Source organism: Dermochelys coriacea, chromosome 2, assembly GCF_009764565.3.
Source record: "Dermochelys coriacea isolate rDerCor1 chromosome 2, rDerCor1.pri.v4, whole genome shotgun sequence".
NCBI lineage: Eukaryota > Metazoa > Chordata > Testudines > Dermochelyidae > Dermochelys > Dermochelys coriacea.
Window position 1 is genome coordinate 188,526,589 of NC_050069.1, and position 24,108 is coordinate 188,550,696.

At 41.6% G+C, this 24,108-nt stretch overlaps 1 protein-coding gene across 3 annotated transcripts in view; it reads right to left on the minus strand.

The window, feature by feature from the left end:
• Window positions 1-24,108, minus strand: part of TRAK1 (trafficking kinesin protein 1) — a 125,943-nt gene that overhangs the window by 90,916 nt on the left and 10,919 nt on the right. For all 3 annotated transcript variants that reach the window (XM_038391045.2, XM_038391044.2, XM_038391046.2), the window contains exon 2: window positions 15,240-15,434. The gene's annotated coding sequence lies outside the window, so the exon portion shown is untranslated. The remainder of the gene's footprint in view (window positions 1-15,239; window positions 15,435-24,108) is intronic.

A 24,108-nucleotide genomic window follows, 5' to 3' on the forward strand; every position in this document is an offset into this window, starting at 1 on the left:
ACAAAACTCTTACCGGTTCCCCCCTCCAGGATCATGTACATACCACAGCTTCCACATCCTGTCATCCTCAATGTGTCTTTCACTGCAGGAGTCACTCCCACAGCTTCCTCTGTATCTGTCATCTCCTTCCCACCTAAGTCCTGTTAATCTGGGAAACACAAGCCACACCAAAAAGACCACCCCCCCCAGCAAAAGCAAACCCCAAACAAGCACCACAATCCAAACTCCCACTCAAACTCCCCTGTTTAGAGCTCTGTTTGCTAGCTCCTGTGCCGCTGCAGCTGTCTGGGCCGCTGCCTGACTGGCTGGCTACCTTTATAGGGCCCCTAGTCAGAAGCCCCACCCCCTAGGCAGGGCTCAGCTGCTCTCTCAGCACAAAGCCCCACCCCCTAATCAGGCTCAGCTGCTCTCCCAGCACAAAACCCCTTTGTCAGTGTTGTTTTGAACAACAGGCTAGTTTAATAAGAGATTATATTGGGAAACGTTTTTTTTTAAAAACTTCTCGATCCAGTTTGTATCTTATGAAAATCAATTATTATTTTAATTAAATGGCATGCTTCTGGGATGTTATATTTTGAAAGTTTAAGATAGAAAAAAGTTATAGTTACACTTCAGGGTATCGTCTGTCCCTCATTTTGGGTATGTACAAAATGCCAACAGACACAAGCTATCACGATTGGCGAACATGTTGCTAACATTCTAGTCTACCACCTCTCTGCTTCTGAAGTGAAGGTGCAAAGAAAAAAGGTACATATGGGCTTGTGTACATTAAACTTCCAAGAGAGGGCATTCTACAAATATGGGGAGCCCAAACTTTTGAACACATATTGCTAGGACCTGGCTAAGGTTGTTTTAAGTAGATTTTGCTGCTATAGACGATATTCTAAATTTTTACCAATTAATCTTGTTTCAAAAAGAGAACATTTAGTTCTGATGAGAAAGCAGATAAATAATCAGAGTTAAACTATTTAGTGTCTAAGATGTACCTTACCTATGGAAAGTTAAATTCTATAAAATATCCCTGAAGTATACTATTGTATATATACACATTCCTCTCCTGGAAAAAAAATGTAAATCCAACAACATATTTTGGCCTTCAGGATCCCAAACATAACGTAGTCTATGTAATTTACACATCAAATACATTATACATACTTATTAGCAAATAATATAAAGCTCATTACAGCAGAGGGCATAAAAATTCATGAGGCTAAGGCTTTATTTGAAACAACACTGAACACTCAAATACAAAATATACATCTTCTCTTGCAAATTATGCTACTGTCCCCCAGGGGATGAGGTAGATGAAGCATTAGAAATAATTGCAAACTTGATTTTTTGTAAGCAACTGCCTCCAGAAATCCTGGAATTATAATATATAGTCTGTAGTTCTATTTTTCAGAGGCAATGAACACATTTGTGAAATTAGGAAGAGATTTACAGCATGCTTGACTGGGCAGATGAAAATGCAAACCAGGACACCACAGTACTACTCTGATACTTCTCAAAAAAGAAAAAAACCCTGAATTATTCCTATCAAAACTAGCACATCTAAAGTTTGCCCAGCTGAGGGTCATAAGAGCAACATGCCAAAAGCCTACACAAAAGGCTGTACACAATTTGCACTAAATGCATCAGATTGTAGCTGCCTTAGTCTTAACACTGAGAGCGCAGTTCATGGAGATTACAATTCCAAGCATATGGTGCTCCATTTTGATCCCAACAACATGTAGTCAGACCAAGACAGCCTGCATTTTAGGAATTGTAGCCTCCTTGAGCTGTACCTTGATATTGAAAATGAAGATGGTAATTTGCTGTATTGTAGATCTACATGGCAGCCACTTTGGCCACCCAGTTGAGACTTTTGCCCAACAGAGAGGAAATCCATTTATGACTTGATCGTTATTTCCCTGCTAGACTGAGTTATGTTGATAGGTAAAGATGTGACTGTGTTTTGGTTAGAAGCAGAGCAATCTACTTTGGCTGTCCTTGAAGAAAAGTGGCAGTCTTTATTCTTCACAGGCTAACTAATGAGTTACACATCTTGCCTACTTTTGTTTCTGAATTTAAAAGAATGTCTGTAGTTCCAAAATGTCAAGCAGTAATTTTCAAATGCATTTCTATCTATCAAATGTGGAGACTCCAATTTGTTTGACTGTCATTTAATTAAAGATTCAGATTAATTCTTCACATTCCCTATCCCAGGGCATAAAGAGTTTATATTCAAAAAGGGCATGCTAACAAACTGAAGCTGTTTGGTTGTGTAAACCCATAGTATTTAAAATTTCTTGAAAGGAAAGGCCAAGTGGCTTGGTGACTGTGCTCTAGATGCAACACAAACTCACGAGGGGGTTACATACTTTGTGATGGCCGCCATCTTGGGCAACACACTTTGAACTGGGGAGCTCCAAAGCTCCATGAAAGACTACAACTTGAGCTAACAAGCCACGGTTCTATAGCTGGGCACTGTAATTACCAATCCACAGAGAACAGGAGTCTGAGAAGGGAACCTATAACACATGATCACCAGTGGATTACACTAGAACGAACCTCATTATATGGACATATCCTTAGAACTCCTGTGCTGCAGGCAAGTTACAAATCAAATGTTTTTACCCTCAACTCTCAAGAGAACAGACTGGAATATGCATGCAAAATTAATGTCTACATAAAGATAAAATGTTGTTTGTACATTGTACTAAGTACTATATTAAAGTCGGTATTAAAGTCAAACACCAGCTGCTTACATTCTTTGCTAGACTTCCTGTTACAGATCTTCTAAACTCCAACCTGAATGAGCAAGCAGTATAAAAAAGAATCACACGGGAAAGCAAAAAGATAACTCTTAATATTCTGCCTAGAAGTTTTGCTCCAACTCTGGAAGAAAGATTTAACATAGTCAAATACTCAGCTAATGCATAGCTCCTTTCACTGCAACAGAGCTATGCCAATATATGCTAGCTGAGGCGTTCACCCACAATATCTAGTAATCTCTTTAGCAAGTGGATTTTTTGGGACAGATTTCCTTCCAACAGAATGGAGGGTATTTAGCAGCACAGTGCTGATGCTCCTGAGAATTGTAGGATACGACTGGGCAATAGGCAGAGTGCTATAAAACTACAAGATTGTATACAAGATTGTAATGAAGTAGTAAGGCTGCAGAAGGACCCAAGAATCTAATAAAAGTGGTGCTGAAAAACAATAAATCCTCTTTCCCGCAAAAGTCCAAAAAAAAGTCTTATTCATAAACTTGTTTTGAAAACTTCGTTTCAATTTAAGTTTCTAAATATTAATTGAAAAGGGCAGTTGTCAAGACAGATATCATCCAGTGGATGGGACCCTGGAATAAAAAGTAGAAGCTCTGCTACTGACTTGCTGACCTTCAATAAGTTATATCTCTGTGCACTGGTTTCCCCTTCTGTAAAATGCAGACAATACTTACCTCCTTTGTAAAATACTTTGAAATGTATGCATGAAAACAGTGATGCAAGATCTAAGTAGTAGTATTATTATCATCAAGATTCAAAAGCCTGAAAATGGGATTAGTAGATTGACTTTAGCTCATTTCATGGATTCATGGGAGGTGGAAATCAAAGCAAAATATCTACCATAAGCACAACACCACCATAGGAGAGATTGCCCAGACTTTTCAGTTTATCTGGTTCATAAATTCCTACACTTGCAGTACTTTCAGAGGTACTGGGTGCCTTAAATTACTCAAGAAATTGAGCTGGGGCTGGAGAAAACATTATTTTACAATCATTTAACACGAACATCACAGGATGAGAAAGCAGTATTATAAAAGTGAGAGAGAATAAATGAAGAATGAAAAGAAGAAAATCAACTACTTCTTTCTCCAACCTGACTCTCTCCAAGGAGAGGTCCTCTGAGGTGCAGAAAACCAGTCCGTTTACCCCCACATAAACACACATTTAAAACCATGCTTCATGATTGCTATCCTGCTACTAAATGTAAGAAAAACCCAAAGCTTATCCATTTTGCTCCAAAGAAGTCAAGACACACTGAATTAGAGGTTTGTCTGCCCCCTCCACTTGCCAAACTAGGAGACAGCATTGATGTCCAACCCCCTGTGCTGCTATTGGATCTCCAAAGACATAGAAACTGCCAAAAAATACCCTTCGAAACCTACAGCAGGCCAGGAGAATAGGCCCCATTTCCACAATTGTGGAGTCTGCCACAGTGACCTAATGCATTTCCGACCCGCAAACTTGACTAATGCAACATATCCACCAGGGTGAGCAGCCGTGTTAGTCTGTATTCGCAAAAAGAAAAGGAGTACTCGTGGCACCTCAGCGACTAACAAATTTATTTGAGCATAAGCTTTCGTGAGCTACAGCTCACTTCATCGGATGCATTTAGTTGAAAATACAGTGGGGAGATTTATATACATAGAGAACATGAAACAATGGGTGTTGTTACCATACACACCGTAAGGAGAGTGATCACTTAAGGTGAGCTATTACCAGCAGAGTGCAGGGGAGGGTGGGTTGGGGTGGGGGGGCACCTTTTGTAGTGATAATCAAGGTGGGCCATTTCCAGCAGTTGACAAGAAAGTCTGAGGAACAGTGAGGGGTGGGAATAAAAATGGGGAAAGTTTTACTTTGTGTAATGACTCATCCACTCCCAGTCTCTATTCAAGCCTAAATCAATTGTATCCAGTTTGCAAATTAATTCCAATTCAGCAGTCCCTCGGAGTCTGTTTTTGAAGTTTTTTTGGTTGAAAAACTGCAACTTTTAGGTCTGTAATCGAGGACCAAAGAGATTGAAGTGTTCTCCGACTGGTTTTTGAACGTTATAATTCTTGACGTCTGATTTGTGTCCATTTATTCTTTTACATAGAGACTGTTCAGTTTGACCAATGTACATGGCAGAAGTGCATTGCTGGCACATGATGGCATATATCACATTGGTAGATGTGGTAACGCTGTGGTTGCTGGTGAGTATTTATTTCAGGTTGGGGGGCTGTCTGTAAGCAAGGACTGGCCTGTCTCCCAAGATCTGTGAGAGTGATGGGTCGTCCTTCAGGATAGGTTGTAGATCCTTGATGATGCGTTGGAGAGGTGTTAGTTGGGGGCTGAAGGTGATGGCTAATGGCGTTCTGTTCTTTTCCTTGTTGGGCCTGTCCTGTAGTAGGTGACTTCTGGGTACTCTTCTGGCTCCGTCAATCTGTTTCTTCACTTCAGCAGGTGGTTATTGTAGTTGTAAGAACGCTTGATAGAGATCTTGTAGGTATTCCTCTCTGTCTGAGGGGTAGAAGCAAACGCGGTTGTATCGTAGAGCTTGGCTGTAGACAATGGATCGTGTGGTGTGGTCTGGATGAAAGCTCCTAGAGAAAGTTTTAGTTACTAAGCAAGCATCTTGTCAAAACACCATCCTAGCCACTATGGATGTAGAAGCCCTTTACACCAACATTCCACACAAAGATGGACTACAAGCCATCAGGAACAGTATTCCCGATAATGTCACGGCTAATCTGGTGACTGAAATTGTGACTTTGTCCTCACCCATAACTATTTCACATTTGGGGACAATGTATACCTTCAAATCAGCGGCACTGCGATGGGTACCCGCATGGCCCCACAGTATGCCAACATTTTTATGGCTGACTTAGAACAACGCTTCCTCAGCTCTCGTCCCCTAGTGCCCCTACTCTATTTGCACTACGTTGATGACATCATCATCATCTGGACCCATGGAAAAGAAGCCCTTGAGGAATTCCACCAGGATTTCAACAATTTCCATCCCACCATCAACCTCAGCCTGGACCAGTCCACACAAGAGATCCACTTCCTGGACACTACGGTGCTAATAAGCGATGATCACATAAACATCACCCTATATCGGAAACCTACTGACCGCTATTCCTACCTACATGACTCTAGCTTTCATCCAGATCACACCACACGATCCATTGTCTACAGCCAAGCTCTACGATATAATCGCATTTGCTCCACCCCTCAGAGAGAGACAAACACCTAGAAGATCTCTATCGTGCATTCTGAAGAAACAAACTGACAGAGCCAGAAGAGTACCCAGAAGTCACCTACTACAGGACAGGCCCAACAAAGAACAGAACAGAACGCCACTAGCCATCACCTTCAGCCCCCAACTAAAACCTCTCCAACGCATCATCAAGGATCTACAACCTATCCTGAAGGACTATCCATCACTCTCACAGATCTTGGGAGACAGGCCACTCCTTGCTTACAGATAGCCCCCCAACCTGAAGCAAATACTCACCAGCAACCACACACCAGAACCACTAATCCAGGAACCTATCCTTGCAACAAAGCCCGTTGCCACCTCTGTCCACATATCTATTCAGGGGACACCATCATAGGGCCTAATCAAATCAGCCACACTATCAGAGGCTCGTTCACCTGCACATCTACCAATGTGATATATGCCATCATGTGCCATCAATGCCCCTCTGCCATATACATTGGTCAAACTAGACAGTCTCTACGTAAAAGAATAAATGGACACAAATCAGACATCAAGAATTATAATATTCAAAAACCAGTCAGAGAACACTTCAATCTCTCCGGTCACTCGATTACAGACCTGAGAGTGGCTATCCTTCAACAAAAAAACTTCAAAACAGACTCCAATGAGAGACTGCTGAATTGGAATTAATTTGCAAACTGGATACAATTAATGGAATGGATGAGTCATAACACAAAGTAAAACTATTTCCGCATGTTATTTCTCCCCCCCATCCCACCCCCCACTGTTCCTCAGATGTTCTTGTTAACTGCTGGAAATGGCCCACCTTGCTTGTCACCATGAAAGGTTTTCCTCCTTTCCACCCCCTGCTGCTAGTGATGGCTTATCTTAAGTGATCACTCTCCTTACAGTGTGTACGATAAAACCCATTGTTTCATGTTCTCTGTGTGTGTATATAAATCTCCCCACTGTATTTTCCACCGAATGCATCCGATGAAGTGAGCTGTAGCTCATGAAAGCTTATGCTCAAATAAATTTGTTAGTCTCTAAGGTGCCACAAGTACTCCTTTTCTTTTTTGCGAATACAGACTAACACGGCTGCTACTCTGAAGCCTGTCATCTTGTCAATGTAGTTCCCAAATTATAACAGGGCAGCGGGATTATAGGGAAGTGTGTCACTAGAAAGCTTCTGCTCTTCTGTTAGCTATGAACAGTCTTCCACAAGAAATCTTACCACCTTCAGGACAAAATTAGACGTGAATCTTTGATTTAGCTTTTGCCAGAATAAAAGATTTAAAAAACAAAAAAGCCAATCCTATCAACCATTTCAGTGGAATGGAGAAGAGAACCAGAAATGAATTATTAAACAGCATGTCAGGATTGTTACATTGTGTATTGTATTCAGATACCTGGATAACGAGTAAGGTATAAACACCTAGACAGATTATATAGATCTTCACTTGGCAAATCTTGCCACCCTGGAACTAAAGAATCAAATTAGTCAAACTTAAATCCCTCACTATATTAAAAAAAAAAAATAAAATTAGAAAATAGCTTCTCTTCATTTTGCACTCTCTCACTGCCTCAGGTTCCCCCTCATGCCAATCTTCAGACTCACCTGTAACAGAAACAATATACTGGTATTTAAGTATTTGATTTTCTTTACATTATAAAGAAGGTAGTGAAACTGTAGGAAATACAACAGTGTGGAATTCATAGATGCCACATTAACTTCTAGAACATCAACACTCCATGCTCTTTCGAAGCTATGGGTGACAAAGCTTATTGCAGGCCTTAATAAAGCAAACTTTAATTGAGTATAATGACATATGGTACATACTCCCACCGAGACTCACAGGACCTCATAGTGGAAATTAGTGGAAAGTGGAGCTAACAAGGCAGCAGGCTTATGAGAAAGGGCGGTGAGAGAATGAGTCCACCCCCACCCCTCATGCCCCAAAAAAGCTCAGAGATGGGGTGGGCAGAGGGTTAAAAATGGTTTTATTACATACTCAAAATGGTAGGCCATTTTTCCATAGTAGTTTTTTTGGTAGTTTTAAATCAGATCCTTCCACTGTGAAGTATTTTTTATGGTGGAAGATTACATGGCAAAATCCACCACAAATAGGCAGTGACTTCCTCTCTACCCAGGTGGTGCTCTACCTCCCCTCCGCCCGAGACCCAGCCCCCACTCCACCCTTCCTTCGAGCCCTCACCTCCGCCTGTCCCTGCTCCATCTCTTTTTATTTCGGGTTGGAGTTCAGCTCCTGGATTAAGTTGGATTGTTATTTTTAAGTTCTGTGGAAGATACTAGGGACTTTTGGGAGTGTTTGTATGGTATTAAAATAGATAAAATAAATATTTAGAAAACCCATCATTCTGTTTCATCTGTCTGCTGTCAAAATGCACATCAAGTAATCCAGACGGTATGGGATTGGAAGTCAGGAAATACGGCTTTTTTTCTAGCTCTGACATTGACTTGTGTAATTCTGGAAAAGTCAGTTAGCCTCTCTGGGCTGCTTCCATGGAGATGCCCCACAACGGACAATATTTGTAAAGTGCTTTGAGAGCTATGGATGAAGAGTGCTATATAAACAACAAATATTATTTGCACAGGAAGAAAATAAATAGGGAATTGCAACAAACAAGAATGTGGCACTCTCACATCAAGAAAGGCTAGATAGGTACCAAGATAACTTACTAACCTCTTTTAGTCTCCTCCCTTCACAAAGGGTTGCCCTTTTTTTCCAAAGGAATAGTCCCTCTTCCTAATTCCAATTTTATCTGGAGGGTGGCTGACATGACCACAAATTCACAACAAGTACTTTGTCATCACCAAAATCTTATTCAAACATCATGAAAAGTAACTTTCCATAATCCCACGTTCCTACCAAACACTGAGATGTAACTACAGAATTAGATTGGAAATGCAATCTCCCTAGATAAACAAGCAAAAGGGCTTCACAAATACTGTCCAATATATCTGAATTTGGATACATTTCCAGAACATTTGGAAAGATAAGCCTGTATATATTTACACAGGGGACCTATTCTGACAGCATATCTTTACATGTTATTGTTTGGAAACTGCTTAGTAGTTTAGATATTACAGTGATGGGGACCACCTCAAACCTAAACAGAGACAGATGTCTAATACTATACCTGAAGTATTATGTGCTGTCTTAAGTTTAAATACCAACCTTATTTTATGTACTTGAAAACACCAAAAGAAAGCTGAAGAAAACAGAGCACCAAACTTTAAACCTATTACTACATTTACAATGGGAGCATTTGTTTTGCTGAACTGAAGTCAAATTTCTGCACTTTCCCTCATTATTAGTGGATGCTGCACTACCTTAGTGCTGAATTTCATTATTGTGATTTTATTGAACCTTGGAATTCTGATCCACATAGCCATAGCTAATACTTTTCACACTTATGCAACTATCCCTGCATCATTTCAACTGTTCTGTACAAGTCCAGTTATTATTCTTGTATCCCAGAATTAGTGTTTTTCATGCTCCTTTTGGACCTTGGCAAATTATTTAGTAAGGCTATAATTAACCCAATGATACACAATCTCATTTACTGTGAACAATTAAAATTACAGAGCCACCAGACAAAGAGTTATAATTCTACATATGGTTTGCAGAGGGTTTTTTGGGGGACAGAAGGGGAATGAGATTGTGGTATTTGGAAGAGTTTCCACAGAATTCTAGACAGTCCCTCAAGCTGTGCATATCCACAATGTGTGTCAGTTCACCACTCTTTAGGGAACTGTAATTTTGAGATAAAATCCTTTAGCTAGACAAGTGTCAGTGATTGCACACACCCAACGCTAATGACTTTTTAAACCTTACAAAAATTGTGAACTCATGCAAGAGAGTGCGTTTCGGCCATTGCATTTAAAACGGATCATTCCATTAGCAGTCACACTCCTGGGGACATTCTTGTAGGACAGGGGTGGCAGCTCAAGGATTTCTCATGCTAAGCTATTTAAATATATAACTTTACACTGTTTGATATCTTTTGATTTGGATGAAAGAATGACTAATAGTAGTAACAACACTTAACATTTATACAATGCATTATAGTTTCAAAGAGCTATGTTAATATCAATCTGTCCTCAATTCCCATATGTGAGGTACAACAGTATTTTAAGTTTTATCTCTACCATACAGATATGCAAGGCAGACACAAAGATTACATGATTTTTCATGGCAACAGATCAAGTCAGCAAGAGAGCTGCAATCAGAACTCCCAATTTCCTGGCTATCAATGCAATGCTTAATTTAGATAAGGTTATTTTTCTCCCTTTCAAAAATACTCTACACCAGTGGTGGGTAAGCTGTGGGGGGTAATCCGCTGGCAGGCCACCAGACAGTTTGTTTACATTTGCACGGCCGCCCGCAGCTCCCATTGGCTGCGGTTTGCCATTCCCGGCCAATGGGAGCTGTGGGAAGCGGCGGCCAGCACATCCCTGTGGCCTGCGCCGCTTCCTGTGGCTCCCATTGGCCAGGAGCAGCAAACCACAGCCACTGGGAGCTGCGGGCGGCTGGGCAAATGTAAAACTATCTGGCGAACATCTGTATAGGAACCACTCGCTATTACTTCTTCTTCATGTTAACTTTTCCCAGTGAGCAGCTCTAGTTTCTCCCTATCCTCTTGCTAAAGCCTCAAAGCAAGTAGAACACAAGCCACAGTTTTGTGCTCCTAAAAAGTGTATTGGATGGAGTCCTTGTCCACAACATTGTGTCAGGGTCTGTAGTCACCTAGTTTGCCAGCTCCTGTTGAGCACACAAGCTGGGAGAAGTGAAGAATTAAAGGTAGTGGCCATTGCTGGATTCTCATGCTGATTTGAGGCCACATTAGGGTTGTCAACCTTCCAGGAGTGTCTAGGAGTCTCCAAGAATTAAAGATTCATCTTTAATTAAAGATTATATCATGTGACGAAATCTCCAGGAATTCGTCCAACCAAAGACAGCAACCCTAGGCCACATAACTTCATGTTGTGCACACTCACTAGCCGTGCCGATGGTTCTCTGCTGCTTTGCCCACCAGGGTAATAGATTTCCTCTGCATTTAGCTTTAACATGCTCATATAAAGTGGCTCAAGGTTTAGCCCATGGATTTGTAGAACTGAATTCATCATAAAAATATCTTGAATTCAACAGTTAGCATTTATCCAGCCACAACAGAGTTTGAAATCTGATATTTCAAATTTTTTATTTAACCCAACTTCAGTGGACACTAGCATATTATTGATACAACATCTCTTCATTATAGCAATGTAATTTAACCAGCTCTGTAGACCTGCTGCAGTTGTTGGCTATTTTTAAATTTTGCATTATTTCTTTTGTCCATTAGTGAAATTAATGCCACGTATCACTGGCAGCAACACAAGCATATTTAAGGGATTTATTTCCTAAAATATAAAATTACACCATTTTTTAAAGATGAAAGATATTTAATTTAGTGTTTGGATGACATGTTCTCTTACTGTCACGTGCACTTTAAAACTAGTCATAAGAAGCAACAAGAGCTTTGTTGTTTACAACCTAAATTCAGTAACTGCTACACACTGCAATTAAATCTAACACACCATACCTTAGTGAAATTTCAGTCACTGATCCTATACTGTAATCCAGAGTGGTTGCTTCAGTTTGCAGGGTTGGAATTTAACATCACAGGTAATTTTAAATGTCACAAATTCATATGTGAAACAAACCTATAGTTTAATGCAAATGGAAAGAAATGGATAGTTACCTTTTTCCGTAACTGGTGTTCTTTGAGATGTGTTGCTCATGTCCATTCAACTTAGATGTGTGCGCACTCACTACATGAACTGGTGCCGGAAGTTTTTCCTTCAACAGTATCTGTAGGGGATAAGCTCTGGCACCCCATGGAGCTGTGCTCACATGCCACGGTAAATAAGGCGCCGCCGGCTCCTCCCAAACTCAGTTCCTTCTTGCTGGAAACTCCGACAGTGGCAAAGGAGGGTGGGTTGTGGAATGGACATGAGTAACATCTTGAAGAACACCAGTTATGGAAAAGGTAACTGTCTTTTCTTCTTTGAGTGCTTGCTCATGTCCATTCAACTTAGGTGACTCAGAAGCAGTACCCCTCTGAGGTGGGTAGGAATTCACGGACATGTAGATTGTAACACTGCTCTGCCGAACCCAGCATCATCCCTGGCCTGCTGAGTGACAGCATAGTGGGCTGTGAACGTGTGCACCAAGGACCATGTTGTGGCTCGACAGATGTCATGGATCGGGAAGTGTTCCAGGAAGTCCACCGAAGATGCCTCACTCTGGTCGAGTAGGCTCTGACGATCGGTGGCGGCGGGACTCCTGCCAACTCATAGCAGGTGCTAATGCAAGAGGTGATCCAGTTAGAAATCCTCTGCATGGACGCTGGGAGGTCCTTCATCCTATCAGCTGAGTCGATTTACGGAAAGGCTTCATCTGATCAAGGTAGAAAGCCAGGACCTTCTTATGTCCAAAGCATATCTCTCTTCACTAGTCTCATGGGGTTTGGGGCAGAAGACCAGAAGGAAGATGTCCTGGCTCATGCGGATTTGAAGCCTAGAGCCAGAGATCTATGTCTTGCATTTGACAAATGGTACCAGGATGGGAGCGGGGCCGGGAATCGGAACAGGCCTGGTGCCGGGAAGGGCCCGCACGTGGTGATGCCCTCCTAGGGGATTGATGATGGTCTGAGGAATGGTAGTGTTGATCCCTCAACGGGTCCCACGAGTGGAACCCTTGTCTCGGAGATACCAAGCGTCGGGACCGTTACCCCTACCAGGGAGCGCATGCCTCCAGAGGTCTGTGCCCAGTCGCCAGCGAGCTGTGCCTCGAGCCTCTCTGCCTGTGCCCAAGTCCGGGGACTGAATGGGACTGCACCGAGTCTGCCTTTCAAAGTCAGAGGTGTGGCTGCTACGGGAGGGTGAGCACTGGCAGGACATCTCCCACAATGGGGAACGGTGCCGCTGAGGTTGGGACTGTGACTGTCTGAACGCGGATATACTCCATGACCAGGGAACCGAAGGAGCCGCTGTGGGTGGCACCGGGAGGGTCATGATCTCCTGTGCTGCCTGACAGAGGCCTCTGCCACTATCTGGGGTGGCCAGCAGGGAGCGGTTTGGACTACATCGCTCCACCAGAGCTTGAGCCTGAGATCCCGACAGGAGTGAAGAGTTGCCCAGCATGGGACCTTGCTTGCACCCATGTATTATCCTTTCTCTTGCGGGAGGTTGGAGATGACCTCACACCATCTTCGTGGGCTACTTGGCTAGAGCCACGGATGGGGACCAGTGCTAGTCAGTGGATGGTCCCGGTTGGCGCTGCGTAGTGAGGTCACGGTGCTTGGCCACAAGTCAGAGCATTGCCCTGGTGCGAGGGCTGACTCCATAAGGAGGGCTCTTAAACAAATGTCACGCTCCTTCTCTCCTTCTTAATCCTCTGCTCGAAGGATGTGCAAATCTTGCACTTTTCACTAATGTGCCCTTCACCCAAGCAATGCAGACAACTGCTGTGTGGATCGCTAACGGGCATGAGCCTCTTGCAGTGATCACAGAGCTTAAAGCCTCGGGACCGGGGCATGCCCCATCCCAAGGCAAAGTCCCATTCGGGACCTATGGAGTCTCCAAGTATAGCTAAGCAATTTACTAACACTAACAGGAAACTATATACGCTATAATACAAGGATTAACAAGTTTGTACAAACAAGAACATAACAGCGCTAACTGAAGCAGCAACAGTTCCAGCACCATAACTGGTGGCAAAAAAAAACTGAGGGTGGGTTGAGCTGGCCGTGCCCTATATACCGTGGCACATGTGCACTGGTCCAGGGGGGCGCCGGAGCCAGTCCCCTACAGATGCTGCTGAAGGGAAAACTTCTGGCACTGGTGCATGTGGCAAGCACACACACATAAGTTAATGGACATGAGAAAGCACTCGAAGAAGAACCTTTATTTCATCACAAATCTCTTGCTGAATTACTAAATGACAAAATCATCATTAGGATGGCCAGAGGATTTATGTTGGATATATTTGTATAGGTTTTCCTCACTTTGAAAACCCTTCCCTTAGACAAGAGTGAACAGAACATTAAGCTAGGAACTATTCCTACAGGTGTAATGGTCAGCCACTGTTTGCAATGTCATGAAACTGGACAGAAAAAGAAAAAGATGAAAGGACAAACTCTGTGAACTGACCATCCCTTTAGGGTTGCTACTAAGTTCAGTTCTTCCAGGATAGTCAGAATTGCAGCTCTCTCTCCCAGAAGTCTAAGCTGCAACATTATTATTTGATTTCATGATGCCTTGCCAGGACACCATAGCATCATCCACCACGCAATGTGTCAGCAAATAAAAAAGGCAAATATAGTAGGCAGCAAGCCTAGACCTAGTTTTTGTATTTTATGCTGATGCTTAATATAAGGAAATTGCAACTGCCACCTTAGAGAGTTAAAGCAAAAGTAATACATTCCAATTATACCAATCGAAATCCAGGAATTTAACGTTACGTACATTTCTTTTTGATCAAACATTTTTTCCTGGTTTTCCTCTTGCACAAGTTCTGATTTAAAGGAAAAAGTATGTTTAAAAAACAAAAACAACGACTTGGAAGTTTCTTCACTCACCCAACATTCAGAACTTTCACATTAAACCTGTGGAATGGATAAGTAATTTCAATATGAGTAGACTATGTTAATCTATAGCTGATTAAAAAGTCCTCAAACAAAATGCATACCCATATATATTCAAACTCCAGATATTTCAGGGACTTTCCAACCTTCTGGAAATTTAAATGAGGTGTGGATCTGAGTTTTAAGTGTTTTTAGGGTTTTTTTTACTGTCTTTTTCATTAAAAGTCTGTTACTTTCTCATCCTAAATAGAATTTAATCCAGGGGGATAATCAAGAACATCTCTCTAGGATGAAGCTCTGCATGTACAAACTACAAGTGCAATTACTCTTTTGTATGTTCTAATCTTTTATTTAATATTTACTTTACCTTCTACCCATCAGAAACCTGTCATACTGGTACAGAAAACAGACAAGCTTTTGACCCATTATTCATGTATTTATTGCTTTTGCCACAGCATTGTAACAGAAGGCTGGTTTAAATTGTACATGTAGCTTGGTCCGACGCCATTCATGCTGATCCCTAAGCACAGCTGCTATATTGAGGGCCTTGTCACAGAGAGCACTAATTTAATTTACAAGCCATATTCTTGCTTCAGTACAACTGTCAAGTTTTCACTTACGGAAGTATTTCAGCGTCTCTTCTATTTGCTCAGTTGTTAAGTCGATACTGGCATCAGGAGAAATGAGAGGCGTGTGAAGCCAGTCGTCGTGGTCATAACCATAGATTGTATCTGCTCTCAGCTTGTAATGGGGCAGCTGTTCTTCCAGCAGACTGATGATTTCAACTTCAGGAAGATCAGTACTATTGCACACATCTGAAAGGAGGAAAAGAAACATATAGCTCATGTTAATTATTTCAAATACCTGAACTCTTATGTTTTAAGATGAGCCAGGCAAGCATGTCTGTTTACTTCAGTACTGGCAAGAGTTTCCTAAAAAGAACAGTGAGCAATACACATTGGTTTGGAATGCATGACTGAGTGAGATTTGTAACAGGAGAAACAAGAGCCGTGTAAGCACAGGGTTGGTGACTCATAGGATCATAGAACCATAGGGTTAGAAGGGACTGCAAGTGTTATCTAGTCTAGCCCTCTGCCAAGATGCAGAATTGCAGAATTTGTTGTGTCTAAACCACTCAAGACAGACATTTATCCAGCCTCTTTTTGAAAACATCCAGTGAAGGAGCTTCCGCGACTTCCCTAGGCATTCCTTGTCCCATTGTCCTACTGTTATAGTTAGGAAGATTTTCCTGAGATTGAATCTAAATCTGCTATGCTGTAGTTTGAACCCATTGCCGCTTGTCCTGCCCTCTGTAGCAAGAGGGAACAATTTCTCCCATCTTTTTTATGGCAGCCTTTCAAGTATTTGAAGATTGCTATCATGCCCCCCCTTAATCTCCTCTTTTCCAAACTAAACATATCTAGTTCCTTCAGCCTTTGATCACATGGCTTGCATTCCATTCCTCTGATCATTTTTGTCACTCGCCTCTGGATCTTTTCCAGTTTCTCTACATCCTTTCTCTGCAGCAGTGACCAAAACTGGATGCAGTACTCCAGCTGAGGACTAACCAGTGCTGAGTAGAGCAGTCCTATCACGTCCTGTGGTTTGTATGCTATGCCTCTGTTAAGCAAATGCAGTTTGGGTTGCATTTTTTTTTTTTTTTTTTTTTTTTTTTTGCAAGTGTTGCACTGACAACTCACTTTGAGGTTGTGTTTCATCACTACTCGCAGATCCTTATCAGCAATGCTGCTGCGAAGCCAGTTATCCCCCATTCTGTATTTGTGCATTTTGTTTTTCCTCCCTAAGTTTAGCACCTTACATTTGCAAAAAGAAAAGGAGTATTTGTGGTACCTTAGAGACTAACAAATTTATTTGAGCATAAGCTTTCGTGAGCTACAGCTCACTTCAGGAATGCATCCGATGAAGTGAGCTGTAGCTCACGAAAGCTTATGCTCAAATAAATTTGTTAATCTCTAAGGTGCCACAAGTACTACTATTCTTTTTGCAAATACAGACTAACACGGCTGCTACTCTGACACCTTACATTTGTCTTTGTTGAATTTCATGTTGTTGTCTATAGCTCAGTTTTTCAATTTATCAAGATCCACACAGTTCAATTGTAAATTACTAACAAAAAGTCCTGCTTTATAAACAGAAAAAAGGCAGAGCACTAAATGGGATAGCTCAGTGGTTTGAGCATTGGCTTGCTAAACCCAGGGTTGTGAGTTCAATCCTTGAGGGGGCCATTTAGGAATTTGGGGCAAAAACTGGGATTGGTCCTGCTTTGAGCAGGGGGTTGGACTAGATGATCTCCTGAGGTCCCTTCCAACCCTGATATTCTATGATTCTAAATAGCATTTTCAGATTGGTAGGGCAGAATTCCATAGCTAACCTTAGCTGAAGCAAAAATGTGAGAATGGGAAGCTGGAACACAAAGCATTCTTCTGAGTGGGGATTACCAACATGTGTTTTACCACATGCCTTTCCTGCACACTGTTTAATGAACTGCTAATATGCTGTGTACATATGAAATTTTTGGCCCCTGAATTCCATCTTTAACCAGTGCCAAAGGTCTCAGAATTTGGCATTGGTAGGGCAGTGACTCACTTCACAACTTACTGTAAATAAAGCAACCCTGTTAGGCAGAAATGACCTCAACACCATGTAACTGATGCAACCCTCCAAGTTAGTGAGACAGCTTTTCACTGGAATACATCTCTACAAGCCATTGGGGAAGAAAGATATAAGAGACGTTTCATTATTTTCCACAGAACGTTTTATTTCTTCATTGTTCTGTTTCTTGAAAAAAATCTTGGTTATTGGCTACAGGGACCACGAGGTGAAAATAGGGGAGTAAAACAGGGTCTTTCAGGAATGTATGCTTAATCTCTGTGTGGCTGACTGCATAGGAGGAGGAGGTAGGTAGAAGAGAAGGGAGAGGAAAAAATGGGCATGGAAGGAAAAACTAGAAGGGAGAGATTGTGAGAAATGAGAATGGAGAGAAGGGGGTTAATTAGAAATTCAAGCAATCATTCTGAAATCTTTTCATAGCATGGACCACATCTTAGAGTGCAAGTCTTATAGGCTATCCACGTTCACAATCACACAAGCTTCCTCCCTTGTTCCAAATTCACAGTCTCTTGGATATCCCCGCTCTCTTCTCCCCTGCACAATAATGACACATCCCTGGGGGAATTACAGAACTGCAACATGGAAAATATTAAATGTATATTTTAAGCTGTCTTTTAGTGACATTTAGCAGTTGAGCACAAGAACATAAGCCAGTATCACATGACCAGACTGCTCTCCACAAGGCCAGAGTAAGAACAGCTGGAAGAGGTAATTACTAAAAAGGGCAAGGAGAGGTGAAAGAAAATAGTGAGAGAGAGGAGAAAGACTACAAGAATAAACTCCTTCTGCCCAGGCCAAGACTGGCAAGGAGAAAGGGGATATACCGGTAGGTGCCACACAGTATAGATAAAGATGTAGGGAACCCTATTCCAAGAGATAAAGTGGCTGGAAAGTAAGCTTGTTACATTTTTTTAATTCTCTGAAAGCGTGGTGTGGTGTGGTGTGTTTTTTTTTTTTAAGATTTTCCAGCTGAGGAGTCCCAGAAGCACTGGTTGCTTGGAAATAACAATAGAGACACAGAAAAATACATTTATAAAGCACCATATATCCTGGGGTGTGTGAGTATTTCAAAGGATTTCAGTAACAGAGCACAACTCATCCCTGCTATAACCAAGAAAGTGCAGACACCCCTTGTAGAGAATGAATCAGTCACTTCATTTCAGGCCACCCCTTAATTCAGATTCAAAATAATCTGAATCCTATTTAACAAAACAAAACCAAGCCATATCTTTTCCTCCCTTTATTTCAGGGTTCAAATTATTTCCTAGCTGACTACTGAATATCATGGTGGTAGATATCGCCACCCGGTGTTTAAACAGACTTACTGCGAATGAACTAAAAGAATTGGAGAATGTGAGTGAGGAAGTATTTTTTACTGAACCAATTTGGTGAGAGACAAAAGCTTTTGAGCTTCACAGAGCTCTTCCTCAGGTCTGGGAAAGGTACTAAGAGTGTCACTGCTAAAAGTAAGATCCAATGGCTAGTTTAGCATACGTAGTTAGCACATATTCACCTTGAATGCTCCCTTAGAAGGGGCCCATTGACACCCCGGTAGTCATAGAACAAAAAAAAGGAGTTAGAGGGTTACTTTGTTGTAATAAGGCATAAAACCAGTGTCTTAATTCAGACCATGATTTTTAGTGTCTAGCAAAGTTATGAATTTAAGCTCTCAGGATCGTCTTTTGAAAGTACTGTGCCAGGCTTCCTTTGAGGATGAGGGCACTTATAGGTAAGATATAGTTATAGAGTGATCACTTTGTGAAAAGTGTTTACCCAGAGGTGATATGTTGTTTTTGTCTTATTTTCCTGTGAGCTTTCATTTGAGAGCATAGTGATTGTCTGTTTTCGGATGCCACAGAGTATGTTTCGAGGAGAAAGTCCAGGATATACCCTGATCATCAGTTCAGAAGGACTAGCCGTCTGCGGTACTCACCTGTTTAATTTTTTTTCCCCACCCTCCCAAGACAGCTTTTTGAGCAGTTGGATGGCATAAATTATTTGGAAACCTGTTTTCTTTGCCCAGATGCTAGGAGCAGTCAGATCTTTGGTACACTCATCCACCCATAGCATCCCCCGCAGATTTATACATGGAGTGGTTCTCCACACAGAGATCCCCAGGCTCCCATTCCGAAGGGCACTTCTCAAACGTCAGGGCTATCTGAGTAGAGGTCTGGCTGGAGATGGAGAGGGTTAGGGATGAGTGGGAAAACACCATCAAAACAATACAGAACTAAGCTATGTTGCCTTTTCTGTGAATCCCGATTACCAGCACCCGTGAAGGGGAGACTGAAGTGGGCGAGGAGAGTTTCTGGTGCCACAGCCCCAATACAGCCATGATACCTGGAAATTGCAGGTTGGGGGAAAGGGACCTATATTGGTCTGGAGGCAGGCCTATGGTCTCCTGCATATCTGTTAGGTTTGGTGGCAAGTATGGGAATGTGTTGTGCTGTTCTGAATCTCTGTTAATAAAGAAAGCATTCAGAAGAGTCCTGTGCCATTGTTTGAAGTGCGATTTTTGCCTTCCCCAGCTGGTCCAGCAGCTTACACAGAGCTATTGCATCCACATCAAATCTATGGGGAAGCAGTAGATGCTAGACACTAATCTATTAATTGCTTCACTATCTGCACACCTGATCGTTAGTTGCCTCGTAAAAGTAGATATGCCAACAAGAAAAAGAAAATGAATCTGTCTTATTGCATTATTTTCCTTTCTTCTGTACAAATTTTAGACTAATGGGTCAATGATCTGTATCAGTACCACCCTGCACTTTCCACAGAGGAATCAGAACTTCATAAAATCTTGTCACAATTTCTTACTCTCCCTCTTCTTGTATAACCACTAATATCCCAAAAGAAATAAAGAGAACAGGAGGCAGAAAGGGGAAAATCATATGAAAAGGGATGGGCAGAGAAAGATGAAATGGTGAGGTATAAGAAAAAGAAGGCCTCATGAAAGGAAAGAAAGACCAGCAAGAGGAAAAGGTTAGAAGAGAAAGCAGGGGGAAATGGGTGAATTCATAGCTATTCTTCTGTACAGAGCCTCCTATTCAGTTTCCCAACCAGTTTTTCTCTGTCCCGTCCCATCCCACCCTCATTCCAACAGAATAATTGTAACACAAGCTTTGGATAAAAGTTATTCTATATATTCCAAGGCCAACAAATAACTTAAAATAATTTTTTTTTAAAAAAAGGATCTAGTTAAGTTTACATGCTCAAAATCATACCTGAAAAAGTAACTCAGTGAGCCAGAGGAGAAATTTTCATTTAATTAAAAGCAAGCTGTTCTGCAGAACACTGTTACTGCCTGGAGGCTAAAGTCCAGTCTCATGCAACACAAAACGTTAAATGAACTTCACGCTGTTCAGAGTTGACTGCCAATGTGGCACAGTTATGATTCACTGCATTTTACATAAAACCAATTTAAAAAATGGGAATTAGGAACACTAGCTCGTAACAGAAATGGAGTGAGTTCTCATTAAAAAAACTGATTTTCAGATATTATATAATACAGTATATTTATAAACATCTGTAATTATATACAAAGAACTTCATTAAACAATTATTTTTAGGAAGTGGTCAGATTTATGGGTGCCCATGCAACTTTAATTCAACTGTTCTCATGCATCCACCCTGGGCACTAAATTAGGCAGGGGTTCTGTGGGAAAACTAGTGTGTGATTACTTAATTAAAGACTACCATAATTCATATCCAGTTTCCCTGGTGTTAAGAGTCTAAACCTTTAAATCAAATGTTAAGCATAAAACTCAGCACAAAAGGAACAGTCATTAATTTGTGATAAAGAACCTTTTGTTAATAAAATTAATTACAGACTTTTTCTTTGATAAAGTTATAAGCTGCTCAGGAACTGTTTGGCTCAAAATCTTCTTTATATTGTTTCCTTAACTTTCCACCTCACTGCAGCAGAGGTCAGAAATTATGGCTAATATGCTTTCCATTTTATTTTCAGAGAACTCTTTCTGTTTGAAAATGTGCCTAAACATTGAACACTAACACTTCCTTACTGCCGTTACTTCAGTGAATTACCCCCTCAGCCAATCATCACTGCAATTGATTACACTTCACATTTAAGTATTTGCTTTTCCTTCAGACAAATATTTTTGCTCCTTTTTGGCTGTGATTGTTGAGAGTATTTTTTCCATATGAGCATTTCCTATGTGTTTCAGAAGTACGCCTTGCTAACAATGCAGTGGCATCAATTCCTGCAACCTGGCAGGTTTCAAAGTAGCAGCCGTGTTAGTCTTTTTTTTTTTTTTTTTTTTTTTGCGAATACAAAGGAGTACTTGTGGCACCTTAGAGACTAGCTAATTTATTTGAGCATAAGCTTTCGTGAGCTACAGCTCACTTCATCGAATGCATCCGATGAAGTGAGCTGTAGTTCACGAAAGCTTATGCTCAAATAAATTTGTTGGTCTCTAAGGTGTCACAAGTACTCCTTTTCTTTTTTGCATCCTGGCAGTGTCCTGAGAAAGAGAATGATTGCTTCAAGTTTTTTGTTTCGTTTTTTTATTGTGTGGACAGGGCAGTGGCAGAGATGGAAAGAATGTTGGGTTCATAATATAAAGCTTAAGCTATGCTAAAAATACCCAGGTTCATTCTTCAAAAAGTGCTATTTAGAGGATTTTTTTTTTTAAAACACTACTACTACTGTGGATAGAGATCCTGAAGTAGCGGATTGATCTGATGTAGCATTTACATTTGCAGATAGGAAGAAAAGAGAGACTATACTTAAAGGACCCTTCAGGTTTCAGCCACCTGTCCTCTTGAGACCAGTGTTTTGAACATTTAGAAATGACCATGGCTCACCAACAGCTACACAGCACCCAAACTTAGCTTTTGTAAAATGTCTAGGTCCTTAAAAGAAGAAAATATCCCACGTGGAGAAAGTAATGTGTGAGGAAAAATTCACTTTCCATATGGGAATTTTGCTGCTGAACCGCAGTCCTAGCAAGAAGGGAGGAGTTGTTTCTCAAAATGTTCTCTGGTGATGGACCTGCATATCTCTGTTAAGAGGGGAAAGAAAGTTTTTCCTGGTAAAACAATTTGGCATCAGCAAAAGCCTTGTTACACCTGATAAATCTAGGAGAGCCCAGAAACTATGGAAGACAGCCATTCACACAAAAGTGCTCTAATATAGGCTGACAGCCAACCAAGACCTTGTGTCTGCAATGAGATTTTCCTCTTTGGTCAGGTTCTAAGCCTGATACTATTCCAGAGATGGAATTCAGAATGAGTGTCTTTCCCTCAACCACTTAACAAGTGATAAGTCCTGGAGGCTAGTAGCAGCATGCTACAGCTTAGTCTTCTGATGCTTTTCTCAAAAAAGAAAAGGAGTACTTGTGGCACCTTAGAGACTAACAAATTTGAGCATAAGCTTTTGTGAGCTACAGCTCACTTCATCGGATGCATTCAGTGGAAAATACAGTGGGGAGATTTATATACACACACAGAGAACATGAAACAATGGGTTTTATCATACACACTGTAAGGAGAGTGATCACTTAAGATGAGCTATTACCAGCAGGAAGGAGGGGGGGAAGGAGGAAAACCTTTTGTGGTGATCATCAAGGTGGGCCATTTCCAGCAGTTAACAAGAACATCTGAGGAACAGTGGGGGGTGGGATGGAGGGGAGAAATAACATGGGGAAATACTTTTACTTTGTGTAATGATCCATCCACTCCCAGTCTCTATTCAAGCCTAAGTTAATTGTATCCAGTTTGCAAATTAATTCCAATTCAGCAGTCTCTCCTTGGAGTCTGTTTTTGAAGCTTTTTTGTTGAAGGATAGCCACTCTTAGGTCTGTAATCGTGTGACCGGAGAGATTGAAGTGTTCTCCGACTGGTTTTTCAATGTTATAATTCTTGACGTCTGATTTGCGTCCATTTATTCTTTTACGTAGAGACTGTCCAGTTTGACCAATGTACATGGCAGAGGGGCATTGCTGGCACCTGATGGCATACATCACATAGGTAGATGCGCAGCTGAACAAGCCTCTGATAGTGTGGCTGATGTGATTAGGCCCTATGATGGTGTTCCCTGAATAGATATGTGGACACAGTTGGCAACGGGCTTTGTTGCAAGGATACGTTCCTGGGTTAGTGGTTCTGTTGTGTGGTGTGTAGTTGCTGGTAAGTGTTTGCTTCAGGTTGGGGGGCTGTCTGTAAGCAAGGACTGGCCTGTCTCCCAAGATCTGTGAGAGTGATGGGTCATCCTTCAGGATAGGTTGTAGATCCTTGTTGAAGAGGTTTTAGTTGGGGGCTGAAGGTGATGGCTAGTGGCGTTCTGTTGTTTTCTTTGTTGGGCCTGTCCTGTAGTAGGTGACTTCTGGGTACTCTTCTGGCTCTGTCAATCTGTTTCTTCACTTCAGCAGGTGGGTATTGTAGTTGTAGGAATGCATGATAGAGATCTTGTAGGTGTTTGTCTCCGTCTGAGGGGTTGGAGCAAATGCGGTTATATCGTAGAGCTTGGCTGTAGACAATAGATCGTGTGGTGTGATCTGGATTAAAGCTAGAGGCATGTAGGTAGGAATAGTGATCAGTAGGTTTCCGATATAGAGTGGTGTTTATGTGACCATCGCTTATCATCACCATAGTGTCCAGGAAGTGGATCTCTTGTGTGGACTGGTCCAGGCTGAGGTTGATGGTGGGATGGAAATTGTTGAAATCCTGGTGGAATTCCTCAAGGGCTTCTTTTCCATGAGTCCAGATGATGTAGATGTCATCAATGTAGCACAAGTAGAGTAGGGGCATTAGGGGACGAGAGCTGAGGAAGCGTCGTTCTAAGTCAGCCATAAAAATGGTGGCATACTGTGTGGCCATGCGGGTACCCATCGCAGTGCC